Below are 15,925 nucleotides of genomic sequence, written 5' to 3'. Positions count from 1 at the left end.
TTTGGAAGTCATATGTAATTCTTACATAAAATCAAACTTCCTAAATTTTACTAAAATATTATTTTAAAATTAATTTAAAAATAGCAAGAAAAGACTGAGGCAAACTGCTATTGGAGAAGCTGTCTCCCCATCAACAGAACTAACAATTCCATCTTATGTTCTCAAATAAAATTTGCAGTATAGAAGTGATTGCATTTGAAATTATTGGTATATTTGAATGCAACTACCAAACCATGAAAAATGAGGCTTCCATTTGCTATAAAAATAAATTAGGTGGCAATGCTTTGCTAACAAAACCATTTGAGCACCACAGTTCATAAGTATGCATGGTACTATTAACAGATGTCTTTGCTTATGCTGTGAACTGCCTTATGATATGGTATTAAGCATTGCTTTATATCTAGAGTGAGCATAAGCAGCTTGTTCTAGAATACAATAAAAATTAAGTCAGATTAGAGATCATATGTAAAAGTATACTATAATCTTAACTAATTTCTTCTTAAAATCATGTTTTCTCTTGCACTTGTAGAGCTATTGATAGTTTTGTTTAACATCACCATTTTCCTGTTACTATTTCAGTAACTACAAAAATATAACAGTATAGAAAGTAAGACAATTATATTGGGAAATGCTTTGCTTCTATATTAAACATAATATAAAGTGAATGTTAAACATGCTATATGTTGCTTGTTGACACTAAAAATAGTTTTTATTTAAATTCCAGTTAACATACAGTATAATATTAGTTTCAAGTGTACAATATAGTGATTCAACACTTCCATCCATCACCTGGCTCTCATCACAGCAAGTACTCTCTATAATCTCCATTACCTATTTCACCCAACCTCCCCGCCCACCTCCCCTGGTAGCTATCAATTTATTCTCTATAGTTTTCTCTTTTTTTAAAAATTAAAATTTTATTTGTTTGTGAGGGAGAGAGCTATCGAGAGAGTGTGGGTTTGGGGGGAAGGGAAAATGGAGAAGCAGGGTCCCTGCTGAATAAGGAGTCTGTTGTGGGACTTGATCCCAGGACTCTGGGACCATGACCTGAGGCGAAGACAGACAGTTAACCAACTGAGCCACCCAGGTTCCCCTGTTGTGACTTTAATTATAAAATTAAACACATTTTTTTTTAAACACACTAACTATTAAATCTGAAAGTTTAAACAGAAAAAATCTGGGAAACTACTTTAAAAAATTCCATATAACTTGGACATTTCATCAACTCCCAAACAATTTTAAAATACTTAAAATTATTATTTTTTATTTGAGGAAGTCATATATTCTCAGAGCTGGAAAGAAACTTAGATGGCCCTGTAACCAAACTCTCAAATTATATATGTAAAGAATCTCAAGTGGAGAAAACAAATATTTTTCCCCACTCTGTTTTCTAATGTACTTAGTGGTAGAATTAGATTTAGAATCCACACCATCTAGCTCAAAGTCTAGAATATTTACATTGCATTTTATTCTTCAAATAATAAGATATTAATTTTTAATAATTGGCAGTGTATTTCTTGTACTACATTATCTAATATACTACTATAGTTCATTTTACTTGATATCATACTTCTTAGTGTTTCTTAATGATACACTGATTTTATCATTCAAAATACAAAAATTATTAAATATAAGTATGCCAAGCTCAGTTTAACTTGACACCACAATGTTAAAATATTTAAAATTAAAAATAAATTTTAGGGGAGCCTGGGTGGCTCAGTCAGTTATAAGTCTGCCTTTGGCTCAGGTCATGATTCCAGGGTCCTGGGATTGAGCCCCGCATTGGGCTCCCTGCTCAGCAGGAGGCCTACTTCTCTCTCTCCCACTCCTTCTGCTTGTGCTCCCTTTCTTGCTGTGTCTCTCTGTCAAATAAATAAATAAAATCTTTAAAAAAATTACTCTATTTACCTTTCTTTATAAATATTACCTCATGACCACCACCAACAGCAGAAACCCCACAGGCATTCACAATGGCCCACTGTGTTACAAAGTTAAAATACAGGTACTTATTTTTTATCTCCTTATTATATGCATGTTTATTTATGCTTTATAATGTAGCAGGTAAATACATTTCCATATTATATAAATTCAGTTATTTACTTATTCATATGTCTGGTAATTATGAATGTGCAACTACCAAACCACATTCTGTGCACTTTTCTGTGCACTTTGAATCTTAGTGAAAAAAAAACTTCAAATGATCTCTGTATTCAACATTCTGGAAAGGCAGAGAGTAAAAATAGTGTAATAAATAATACAGTATATAATAAATATAAAATTATTTGTTACATAAAAAACTATAAGGTTATAAATGTTATGGAAAAATTGGGGTAAATAACATCAAGTGAGTTGAGAAAGTAAAATCCAAGTTAACTGTATTGCCATCATTAAGAAAGTTGTATTTGGGTAAAAAGGTCAAGGAGGTGAAGCTGGAGGAAAGGTTATATAGAAGAACATTCCAGGTAGAGGAAACAGAACAAAGATTATAGGGTGGGATGATGTCTGGGGTGTTCTAGAATAAGCAGAATCAGTGTTGTTATAGTAGAGGGACTCTGGAAGAGAAGAAGGAGGTAAGGTTAGAGAGGGCTTAAAGATAGATAGTATTCAGTCATGTGGATTTGGTCTTTGTTCTGAGGGAAACAGGAAACCACTGGGGAATTTGGAACAGAGATGTGGAATGATTTGCATTTTATGAGAATAGTTTTGTTATGAGTGTGGAGAATAGAGAGGAATCTGAAACACCAGTTACAGAACAATTGACATAAATCCATATGATATAGACTAAGATATCACAGTTGAGGTGATCTGTGAACATTGAAAACAATTCATATATGTGTTGGGAGAAAGCAGTATACAGAATGGTTTCAAGTTTTGCAACTGAGTAACTGAGAGGGTAAAGTTATCATTGGTTATGAAGGGGAAAACTACAGGTTGAGTGAGTTTGAGGTCAGAACAGTGTAACATAAGAAATTCAACTTTAGACACATTAATTTTGAGATGTTAATTGTACCTCGAAGTTTCTATGCTGAACATGTTTTGTGGTATAAAGTTTCAGAAGTCAAGTGATAGGCCAGGGCTTGGAGATATAACTTTGGGGAAATCAACATATAGATGATATTTACAGGCAGGACGAAATCCCCAGAGGAAAGGGTGAAAAAAGAGAAGAAAGAATGAGTATTGAACCATGGGATTTTCCAATCATAACAGGTTGGGGAGAAACTGAAACAGAACAGTGTGGTGTGCTAGAAGTAAAATGCAGAAAGTGTATAGAATGAGTGGGTTGACTTATTTGGCATATAAAGGTCTTAGAAGAACTTGTCAAGAACAGTTTTGGTGAAACCATGTAGATAAAGCTGGATTAGACAAGAGAATGTAAAAAGAAGTATTGCAGACATCATGTAGAACCAGTTCTTTCAAGAACTTTTAATTGAGCAGGGGCAGGGAGAAAAGGAATGGCATCCAGAAGATAAATGGAATCAGGTAAGTGTTATTAAAATGGTAGAACCAACATAACTTTATATGCTAATGGGAATGATTCAGAAAAGAGGAAAATAAGTGATGTAGAAAAGTAACAGAAGGGGCACCTGGTGGCTCAGTGGGTTAAAGCCTCTGCCTTCGGCTCAGATCATGATCTGAGGATCGAGACCCACATCAGGCTCTCTGCTCAGTGGGGAGCCTGCTTCCCTTCCTCTCTCTCTGCCTGCCTCTCTGCCTACTTGTGATCTATGTCTGTCAAATAAATAAATACAAATAAAAAAAAAAAGTAAGAGAAGGAGGAGTCAAGATGGCAGAGAAGTAGCAGGCTGAGAAGACATCAGGTAGCAGGAAATCAGCTAGATACCTTATCAAACCATTCCAAACACCTACAAATCCAACAGGAGATCAAAGAGAAGAAGAGCAACAATTCCAGAAACAGAAAATCGACCACTTTCTCAAAGGTTGGACCGGCAGAGAAGTGAATCCAAAGCGAGAGGAAAGTAGACAGTTGCGGGGGGGGGAGGGAGGCAGCTCCTGGCTAGCAGTGGAGCAATGGAGCACAAAATCAGAACTTTTAAAAGTCTGCTCCACTGAGGGACATCACTCCAGAGCTAAACTGGGGTGAAGCCCACACAGGGACAGTGTGGCCTTATGTTCCACGGGGTCATAGAAGGATCGGGGGTGTCTGAGAGTCGCAGAACTCACAGGTATTAGAGCAGGGAAGCCAGCTACAGAGACGGAGCTGAGGAGTGACCTCTCAACTCTGGGTTACCTTGAGCCGTAATCCGTGGCACAGGTCAATGCTCGGTGCGTGGGGACCCCTTATGATCCAGGGAGACACCCCTGGAAGAGCTCAGGATCTGTCGGGTTCAGCAACTCTAGGCAGAGCTGTGTGCCAGAGACAGAGATGTTTGGTAACAGGCTGGGTGAGCTCAGAGTGCAGCCGGAAGCCAGGGAGATGGAAGTGATTGTGCGCTTTTCTCCAAGGGCATACGGAGAAGTAGGGCCCTGAGCTCTCAGCTCCTCTGGGCCGGAGGTTGGGAGGCTGACATTTTCATTCCTGTCCTCCAGAACTCTACGGAAAGCATTCAGGGAACAAAAGCTCCCAAGAGTGAACCCGAGAGGATTACATAGCCTGGCCCCTGGTAAGGGCGGTGCAATTCCTGGGCTAAGATACTTGAGAATCACTACAACAGGCCCCGCCCCCAGAAGATCAACAAGAAATCCAGCAAAGACTAAGTTCACTTACAAGGAACAGTGGAATTCAAGAAGAGGAGAAAGGAAAGCATGGAATTCATGGCTTTCTCCCCATGATTCTTTAGTCTTGCAAAGTTAATTATTTTTTTTTAATTTTTTTTCTTCTGCTAAATTTTTTAAAACTTTTACACATTCTTTTTTTAACGTTTTTTTAACTAGTTTATCTTAACAATACCTTTCATGAAGAAAAAAAAATCTTTTTCAAACCTTCATTATTATAGTCATATTTTATCCTTCATTGTATCTAACATTATTATTTGTATACACGTAAGGCTTTTTCTTCTAAAAATTTTGGGGTACAACTTCTTCTAATAGATCAAAATGCACTGTAAATCTAGTACTGGGCTTGTTCTAGTCTCCAGGCCAAGCAAATTCTCTCCACTTTCTTTTTCTTTATTCTCCTAACCAACTTATCTTATCAACTCCTTTTTTTAGAAATTAAAAAAATAATCTTTATAGTCATATTCCATCCCTTCATTGTGTTTACCCTTATATATGTTTTTCATCTTTAAAATTTTGGAAGCTAGTTTCTTCTAAGAGACAAAAATACTCCCAAAATTAAGTGGGTGACCCTGTTCTAGTCACCAGTCTAATATATATATATATATATATATATATATATATATATATATATTTTTTTTTTTTATTTTATTTTTTTTTATTTTTAAATTTTTTTTTTCAAACTTTTTACCCCCTTTCTCCCACCCATGATTTGGGGTCTCTTCTGATTTGGTTAAAACACATTTTCCTGGGGTCTTTGCCACACTTTTAGTATTTTATTTGCTCCTTCATATATTCTTATCTGGATAAAATGACAAGAAAAACTCGCCACAAAAAAAAAAAAAAAAAGCAAGAGGCAGTACTGAAGGCTAGGGACCTAATCAATATGGCCATTGGTAATATGTCACATCTAGAGTTCAGAATAATGATTCTCAAGGTGCTAGCTGGGCTCAAAAAAGGCATGGAAGATATTAGAGATACACTGTCAGGAGAAATAAAAGCCCTTTCTGGAGAAATAAAAGAACTAAAATCTAACCAGGTTGAAATTAAAAAAAAAAAAAGCTATTAATGAGGTACAATAAAAAATGGAGGCTCTTACTGCTAGAATAAATGAGGCAGAAGAGAGAATTAGTGATAAAGAAGACCAAATGACAGAGAATAAAGAAGCTGAGCAAAAGAGAGACAACTACTGGATTATAAGGGGAGAATTTGAGAGATAAGTGATACCATAAGACAAAACAACATTAGAATAATTGGGATTCCAGAAGAAGAAGAAAGAGAGGGGAGCAGGAGGTATATTGGAGAGAGTTACTGTAGAGAATTTCCCTAATATGATAAAGGGAACAAGCATCAAAATCCAGGCCGTCCAGATAACCCCCCCCCCCTCAAAATCAATTAGAATAGGTCCACACCCTGTCATCTAATAGTAAAATTTACAAGTCTTAGTGACAAAGAGGATATCCTGAAAGCAGCCCGGGATAAGAAGTCTGTAACATACAATGGTAAAAATATTAGATTGGCAGCAGACTTATCCACAGAGACCTGGCAGGCCAGAAAGAACTGGCATGATATATTCAGAGCACTAAACGAGAAAAACATGCAGCCAAGAATATTATATCCAGCTAGGCTATCACTGAAAATAGAAAGAGAGATAAAAAGCTTCCAAGACAAACAAAAACTAAAAGAGTTTGTAAACACCAAACCAGCCCTACAGAAAATATTGAACGGGGTCCTCTAAGCAAAGAGAGAGCCTAAAAGTAATAGACAAGAAAGGAACAGAGACAGTATACAGTAACAGTCACCTTACAGGCAATACAATTGCACTAAATTCATATCTCTCAATAGTTACCCTGAATGTAAATGGGCTAAATGGCCAAATCAAAAGACACAGGGTATCAGAATGGATAAAAAAAAAAAAAAAAATCAATATGCTTTCCAAAAGAAACTTATTTTAGACCCAAAGACACCTCCAGATTTAAAGTGAGGGGGTGGAAAAGAATTCACCATGCTAATGAACATCAAAAGAAAGCTGGGGTGGCAATCCTTATATCAGATAAATTAGATTTTAAGCCAAAAACTATAATAAGAGATGAGGTTGGACACTATATCATACTCAAAGGGTCTGTCCAACAAGAAGATCTAATAATTTTAATTATCTATGCCCCTAAAATGGGAGCAGCCAACTATATAAACCAATTAAGAACAAAATCAAAGAAACACATCAACAATAATACAATAATAGTAGGTGACTTAACAACCCCCTCACTGAAATGGACAGATCATCCAAGCAAAAGATCAACAAGGAAATAAAGGCCTTCAATGACACACTGGACCAGATGGACATCACAGATATATTCAGAACATTCCATCCAAAGCAACAGAATACACATTCTTCTCTAGTGCACATGGAACATTCTCCAGAATAGATCACATCCTGGGCCATAAATCAGGTCTCAACTGGTACCAAAATATTGGAATCATTCGTTGCATATTTTCAGACCACAGTTCTCTGAAGCTAGAATTCAATCACAAGAGGAAATTTGGAAAGAACCCAAATACATGGAGGCTAAAGAGTGTCCTACTAAAGAATGAATGAGTCAACCAGGAAATTAGAGAAGAATTGAAAAATCTCATGGAAGCAAATGATAATGAAAACACAACTGTTCAAAATCTGTGGGACACAGCAAAGGCAGCCCTGAGAGGAAAATATACAGCGAACAAGCCTTTCTCAAGAAACAAGATCTCAAGTACATAACCTAAACCAACACCTAAAGGAGCTGGAGAAAGAACAGCAAAGAAATCCTAAACCCAGCAGAGAAGAGAAATACTAAAGATCAGAGTAGAAATCAATGAAATAGAAACAAAGAATCAAAAAGAAAAAACAAACAAACAAACAAACAACAACAAAAACAGAACAAATCAACAAAACTAGGAGCTGGTTCTTTGAAAGAATTAATAAGATTGATAAACCCCTGGCCAGACATATCAAAAAGAAAAGAGAAAGGACTCAAATAAATAAAATTGTGAATGAAAGAGGAGAGATCACAACCAACACCAAAGAAATACAAACAATTATAAGAACATATTATGAGCAACTATAAGCCAGGAAATTTGACAATCTGGAAGAAATGGATGCATTCCTAGAGATGTATAAACTGCCACAACTGAACCAGGAAGAAATAGAAAACTTGAGCAGACCCATACACAGTAACAAGATTGAAGCAGTCATTAAAAATCTCCGAACAAAAAGAGCCCAGGGCCAGATGGCTTCCCAGGGGAATTCTACCAAACATTTAAAGAAGAATTAATTCCTAGTCTCCTGAAACTGTTCCAAAAAATAGAAATGGAAGGAAAACTTCCAAACTCATTTTCTGAGGCCAGCATTACCTTAATCCCAAAACAAGACAAAGACCCCATCAAAAAGGAGAATTATAGACCCATATCCTTGATGAACATGGGTGCAAAAATTCTCACCAAAATACTAGCCAATAGGATCCAACAGTACATTAAAAGGATTATTCACCGTGACTAAGTAGGATTTACTCTTGGGCTGCAAGGTTGTTTCGACATCTGCAAATCAATCAATGTGATACAATACATTAATAAAAGAAAGAACAAGAATCATATGATATTCTCAATAGATGCTGAAAAAGCACTTGACAAAGTACCGTATCCTTTCTTGATCAAAACTCTTCAAAGTGTAGGGATAGAGGGTACATACCTCAATATCATTAAAGCTATCTGTGAAAAACCCACAGCGAATATCATTCTCAATGGAGAAAAACTGAGAGCTTTTCCACTAAGGTCAGGAACATGGCAGGGATGTCCATTATTACCACTGCTATTCAATACAGTACTAGAAGTCTTAACCTCAGCAATCAGGCAACAAAAAGAAATTAAAGGCATCCAAATAGGCAAGAAGAAGTTAAACTTCACTCTTTGCAAATGATATGATACTTTATGTGGAAAACCCAAAAGACTCCACTCCAAAACTGTTAAAACTCATACAGGAATACAAATCAAAACCACAATGAGATATCACCTCACACCAGTCAGAATGGCTAAAATTAACAAGTCAGGAAATGACAGATGCTGGTGAGGATGCGGAGAAAGGGGAACCCTCCTACACTGTTGGTGGGAATGCAAGCTGGTGCAACCACTCTGGAAAACAGCATGGAGGTTCCTCAAAATGTTGAAAATAGAACTACCCTATGACCCTGCAATTGCACTGCTGGGTATTTACCCTAAAGATACAAAATGCTGTTTAGAGTTTAAAATATTCCAGAATTTTGCTTCCTCAGAATCCATTTTGTTTGCTAAGTGGCTAGTTGAACTGACACTAGACCACCTCCTAAGTCCATGCCCTAGATAAAAGCCCAGAGAGTTAGTCTTTTTTTTTTTTTTAAGATTTTATTTATTTATTTGACAGAGAGAGATCATAAGTAGGCAGAGAGGAAGGGAAGCAGGCTCCCTGCCTAGCAGAGAGCCCAATGTGCGGCTCCATCCCAGGACCCTGGGATCATGACCTGAGCTGAATGCAGAGGCTTTAGCCCACTGAGCCACCCAGGCACCCCTAGAGAGTTAGTCTTAAACAAGAAAGTTTAAGTCCCTGATATGACTCCCTCAACACTTCTGGTGATATCTCCTGCCTCTCAGTTCCTTCTCCCTGTGTGTGCCTTAAAATAAGACCACCTCCCCCCCCCCGCTCCCTGCACAACTGAGTTTAAACCTGCCATTATTTTTTGTTTGAATTGACCAATGAGATTTTAGTCCAGGAAACCCTAGAAACACTCCCCCTGTGAATGCTAATAAAATCATATTCCCCAGGTCCTGTCCCTGCACTCAGCCTTTTATTTCTCATGTGACCCCTCGGGACTTGCTTTGTACCTCTTCCAGGACCTGTGAGTAATAAACTTCTCTATTTTACTTTCTTCTGTGGTCTTTGTTGAGCTATACTCATCATCTGACACCCCACCAGGGCTCTACTTAACATGTGTTAATTTAACAAAATCGTTCCAAATCCTAATCATGTTTCTTTATAGAAATAGAAATCCAGGATGCCTGGGTGACTCAGTCATTAAGTGTTGGTCTTCAGCTCAGGTCATGATCCTAGGGTCCTGGGATTGAGTTCCACATCAGGCTCCCTGCTGAGCAGGAAATCTGCTTTCTCCCTCTCCCACTCTTCCTGTTTGTGTTCCCTCTTTGCTATGTCTCTTTCAAATAAATAACATCTTATTAAAAAAAAAAAAGAAATAGAAGTCCCTTTTAAAATTCATATGGAATCTTAAGGGATATCAAATAGCCAAAACAGTCTTGACAAGGAAGTTGGAAGTCTTAACACTTCCTGGCTCCAAAACTTGTACTATTTTGATTTCCATATTTTTGTAGTATTACTGACATGAAACACAGACTAGAATAGAATAAAGAGCTGAGAAATAAACCCTCACATACATGGGAGAATGATTTTTTACAAGGGTTTCAAGCCCATATATTGATGAAAGATGTTTTAAACAAATGGTTGTAAGAAAACTGGATGTCCACAGGCAAAGAAATGAACTTAGACTCTTGAAACAGATTTAAAAAAAATTATCTGAAATTCATTGAAGATAAATGTAAGAACTAAAATTATAAAACTCTTAAAAGAAAACAGGAAAAGCTTCATAGCATTTGGTTTGGCAATGATTTAGAAATGACAGCTGAAGTATGGGCAACAAAACAAAAATTAAATTGTACACATTAAAATTAAAAACCTTTGTGAATAAAAGGACACAACCAATAGAATAAAGGGTAGCTCATAAAATAGAATGAAATATTTGCAAACCATACACCTGATAAAGGATTACTATCAAAAACATATAAAGAATTATAACTCATTAAAAATCCAATTAAAAAGTGAGCAAGGCACTTTATTATTGGTTTGAATTGACCAATCTAGTCTTAGCCTGGGAACCTAGGAAACACTCCTCCAGGAACTCTAATAAATTTAATATATAGATAAAATATTTCATTCTTTGTTTTTTTAATATTATTTAAATGCAAACATTTGTGTTTAATAATGGAAGGGTACAACCAATGTTGTATACTTAAAATTGCAGTCCTCAGTGGAAATAATAGAATTACTATGCATCACTAAACTAAGATTCAGGTCTGACATTCAATATAATTACAAAAGTTAAGAGTTATTACCTCATATAATGCCTCTATTGTAATTTTTAAAAATTTGATTCCACTGAAAATAGTAACAATAATAATATTTATTGCAGTTTATACTGTCAAACATTGTATGCATTCATTTAAACTTTACAACACCCACAGGAGGAAGGTATTATTATTATCCTCAATTATGAATAAGAAAATTGAATCCTATATATAACTTGCCCTAGGAATGAGGGGAGCTGAAATTTGAATTCAGTCCATGTGTTTCCTGAGTTATAATTACTGTCTTACTTTTAGCCTGGGGGTATCCTCTGATATGTCCTCTTCTAGTTGCCTGTAAGAGTTTGTTTGGTAAGAGGTCTTATTAAACATTTCGTAGATAATATATGTCTTGCAAACATCATTTTTATATAGCTATTTTTGTATTAGGGATAAAAAGTAATATATTTGTGGATAGCAACTACTCACCAGTATTAACTTGCATTCAGAAATTATCTGATACTAAGTCTTTTGGCTCTGACTTAGAGAAGGCCCAGGTATAGCTCTCTTTTGTCCTCCAGAATTCAGGTTCATCCAATTCCATCTACCTCCACCATGTCGCTTAAATTCCACCCTAAAAGGACCAGAGTGCTATACCTGAGGTGCATGGGGTTGGGAAGTCAGTGCACATCTGCCTTGGCCCTGAGGATCAGCCCCCTGAGCCTGTCTTCAAAAAAGGTTTGTGATGACATCACCCAGGGAACCGGTAATGGGAAGGGGCTGAGGATTGCATTGAAACAGGCCCAGATTTAAGTGGTACCTTCTGCTTCTGGCCTGATTATTAACGCTCTCAAGGAATTACCAAGAGACAAAGAGAAGCAGAGAAACATTAAGCACAATGGAAATATTACTTTTGATGAAATTGTCACATTGCCCAATAGATGCAGCACCTATCTTTAGCCAGAGGGCTCTCTGGAACCATTAAAGAGATGGAGGGACTGCCTGGTCTGAGGGCTGCAATGTTGATGGCCTCCACCATGATGACATCATAGATGATATCAAGAGTGGTGTAGCATTCAACAACAAGAAGATTTGACATTATGCTACATTAAAAAATTTCTCTAATGATTAAAATGGTTTATAAAGAACTAATTATCCATGTATATTATAATCCTGGAATCACAATTGTCTAATGGAATTTTATTTGTAAATGCCGGCTTTAATGAGCTTATTTGTGTTATTATTTTAATATATAGATTGAATTTTTATAATGAATGTAGGATTCTTTAATCCCAGATAATTAGGTCACTCTGGTATATTCTACAGATTGTTGAAGATTATAAAATCATAGATCTAAGAGCAATACTTCAGGTATCACCTTGACTAATACTTTAAAAGTAACTAAATTATGCTTAAAATAAGTAGTATATCAAACATTTTTCTCTTAGAAATAATGTATATGCTTGGGGCACCTGGGTGGCTCAGTCAGTTGAGTGTCTGACTCTGGGTTTCTGTTCAGATCATGATCTCAGGGTAATGGGATTAAACCCCAGGTCAGGCTTGCTCGAAAAGTTTCCCCCCATTCCCATACTCCTCCCCCCACCCTGGTTTGCACTCTCTCTTTCTCTAAAATAAATAAATAAAATCAATTAGGTCTCTGCCTTCAGCTCAGGTCATGATCCCAGGGTCCTGGGATGGAGCCCCTGCATCTGGTTCCCCACTCAGAAGGGAGTCTGCTCTTCCCTCTGCCCCTCCCCTGTTCATGCTCTTTTTCTCTCTCTCTCACAAATAAAATCTTAAAAAAGAAATAATGTATATACCAATTAATTCCTTAATTTGTTAAAATAATTCGTATCTATATTTTTCTAGTTTATAAATATTCTGCTTTAGAAGTTGGGAATTCTAACTCAAAACAATGTAAGAAAAATTATAATCTATAGAATCTTTTATTCATCATGACAGATTGAGCAAAATACATGGGATACAACATTTACAAAAATTGAAATTCCGTTTTGTCTCTGATCTTCTTTACAGTTAGATAAACATGACTGGTGACATAATTTGTACTACCCATAAGAGCACATTGTTTTATAGATTGGACTTTGCATTTATATTTTACCACGAGTCTTCCATCATAGTACAAAAAGAGATATAATGACTAATGATATAAGCCATCAGACTTCCAACTGAGATAAGCAGATGTCTAGGAGTAATAGAAATACATAAAGGTAACTGAGTAAAGAATTTTGAGGAAATCAACTTTCAGGTATTCAATTTTCATATACATTGCATTCTATTACAATGCATGTTCCCAAAACAACAGTGATTGGAAAATGGAGAAATTACAATAAAATGGACATACATTGGAGTATGAACCAGTTTATTTTTTTTTTTTAAGATTACATTTATTTGTCAGAGAGACACAAGCAGAGGGAACAGCAGGCAGAGGCAGAAGCAGGTTCCCTACTGAACAACCAGCCTGATTTGGAACTCCATCCCAGGACCCTGGGATCATGACCTAAGGCAAAAGCAGTTGCTTAACAACTGAGCCACCCAGGTATCTCAATATGAACTATTTTCTGCAGTAAAGACAGCCAGAATACCATAAATAGAATTATAATATTTAGCAAGAAAGGAATAAGCATGACTACTGCTCAGGAAGGAATGCTACAGGATTTATTTTTTCATTGTTGCTTTATTGATAAAGGAAGTGCTTGCAAACTGTTCTTTCATAAAGATATAAATCCTGGAGGAAGGAGTCAAGATGGCGGAGAAGTAGCAGGCTGAGACTACTTTGGGTAGTGGGAGATCAGCTAAATAGCTTATCTAAAGATTGCAAACACCTACAAATCCAATGGGAGATTGAAGAGAAGAAGAACAGCAATTCCAGAAACAGAAAATCAACCACTTTCTGCAAGGTAGGACTGGCGGAGAAGTGAATCCAAAGCGACGGGAAGATAGACCGCGGTGGGAGGGGCCGGCTCCCGGCGAGTGGCGGAGCAACAGAGCAAAATCAGGACTTTTAAAAGTCTGTTCCACTGAGGGACATCGCTCCAGAGGCTTAACTGGGGTGAAGCCCAGGCGGGGTCAGCGCGGCCTCAGGTCCCGCAGGGTCGCAGAAGGATCGGGGGTGTCTGAGTGTCGCAGAGCTTACTGGTATTAGAACGGGGAAGCCGGCTGCAGAGACAGAGCCGAGGAGTGACTTTCAGCTCGGGGTTGCCTTGAACCGGTCGCAGGCTCGGTCAGCTCGGAGCGTGGCCGGAGGCCAGGGTGGCGGGAGTCATTGGGCGCTGTTCTCTGAGGGCGCACTGAGGAGTGGGGCCCCGGGCTCTCGGCTCCTCCGGGCCGGAGACTGGGAGGCCTACATCTTCATTCCCGTCCTCCGGAACTCTACGGAAAGCGCTCAGGGAACAAAAGCTCCCGAAAGCGAACCCGAGCGGATTACTCAGCACGGCCCCGGGTAAGGGCGGTGCAACTCCGCCTGGGGCAAAGACGCTTGAGAATCACTACAACAGGCCCCTCCCCCAGAAGATCAACGGGAAACCCAGCCAGGACCAAGTTCACCTACCAAGGAGAGCGGCGGAATTCCACAGGAGAAGAAAGCAAAGCACGGAACTCATGGCTTTCTCCCCATGATTTTTTAGCCTTGCAGTTAATTTAATTTTTTTTTCTTTTTCAATTTTTTTTTCTTTTCTCTTCTTCTGCTGAAATTTTTTTTAACTTTTACCATTTTCTTTTTTTAACGTTTTTTAAATAGTTTATCTAATATATATATTTTTTTCCTCTTTTTATATTTTTTCTTTATCGGCTTCCTTTTTTTTAATAGTTTCTTTTTTTTTTTCCTTTCTTTCTGAACCCCTTTTTATCCCCTTTCTCCCCCCTCACAATTCGGGATCTCTTCTGATTTGGCTAAAGCATATTTTCCTGGGGTTGTTGCCACCCTTTTAGTATTTTACTTGCTCCTTCATAAACTCTTATCTGGACAAAATGACAAGGTGGAAAAATTCACAACAAAAAAAAGAACAAGAGGCAGTACCAAAGGCTAGGGACCTAATCAATACAGACATTGGTAATATGTCAGATCTAGAGTTCAGAATGATGATTCTCAAGGTTCTAGCTGGGCTTGAAAAAGGCATGGAAGATATTAAAGCAACCCTCTCAGGAGATATAAAAGCCCTTTCTGGAGAAATAAAAGAACTAAAATCTAACCAAGTTGAAATCAAAAAAGCTATTAATGAGGTGCAATAAAAAATGGAGGCTCTCACTGCTAGGATAAATGAGGCAGAAGAAAGAATTAGCGATATAGAAGACCAAATGACAGAGAATAAAGAAGCTGAGCAAAAGAGGGACAAACAGCTACTGGACCACGAGGGGAGAATTCGAGAGATAAGTGACACCATAAAACGAAACAACATTAGAATAATTGGGATTCCAGAAGAAGAGGAAACAGAGAGGGGAGCAGAAGGTATATTGGAGAGAATTATTGGAGAGAATTTCCCCAATATGGCAAAGGGAACAAGCATCAAAATCCAGGAGGTTCAGAGAACCCCCCTCAAAATCAATAAGAATAGGTCCACACCCCGTCACCTAATAGTAAAATTGACAAGTCTTAGTGACAAAGAAAAGATTCTGAAAGCAGCCCGGGAAAAGAAGTCTGTAACATACAATGGTAAAAATATTAGATTGGCAGCAGGCTTATCTACAGAGACCTGGCAGGCCAGAAAGAGCTGGCATGATATATTCAGAGTACTAAATGAGAAAAACATGCAGCCAAGAATACTATATCCAGCTAGGCTATCATTGAAAATAGAAGGAGAGATTAAAAGCTTCCAGGACAAACAAAAACTGAAAGAATTTGCAAATACCAAACCAGCTCTACAGGAAATATTGAAAGGGGTCCTCTAAGCAAAGAGAGACCCTAAAAGTAGTAGATCAGAAAGAAACAGAGACAATATACAATAACAGTTACCTTAGAGGCAATACAATGGCACTAAATTCATATCTCTCAATACTTACCCTGAATGTTAATGGGCTAAATGCCCCAATCAAAAGGCAC

The 15,925-nt window shown here is 37.5% G+C and overlaps 1 pseudogene; it reads left to right on the top strand.

Annotated features, from left to right (window-relative positions):
* The first annotated feature begins 1,930 nt into the window (after positions 1 to 1,930).
* LOC125094121 (60S ribosomal protein L12-like) lies at positions 1,931 to 11,965 on the top strand (annotated as a pseudogene).
* The last annotated feature ends 3,960 nt before the right edge of the window (positions 11,966 to 15,925 follow it).

The sequence above is a fragment of the Lutra lutra genome, chromosome 2 (assembly GCF_902655055.1).
Source record: "Lutra lutra chromosome 2, mLutLut1.2, whole genome shotgun sequence".
Classification (NCBI taxonomy): domain Eukaryota; kingdom Metazoa; phylum Chordata; class Mammalia; order Carnivora; family Mustelidae; genus Lutra; species Lutra lutra.
Note: the sequence above shows the minus strand (reverse complement) of the source record. Positions and strands in the feature narration are given on the sequence as shown.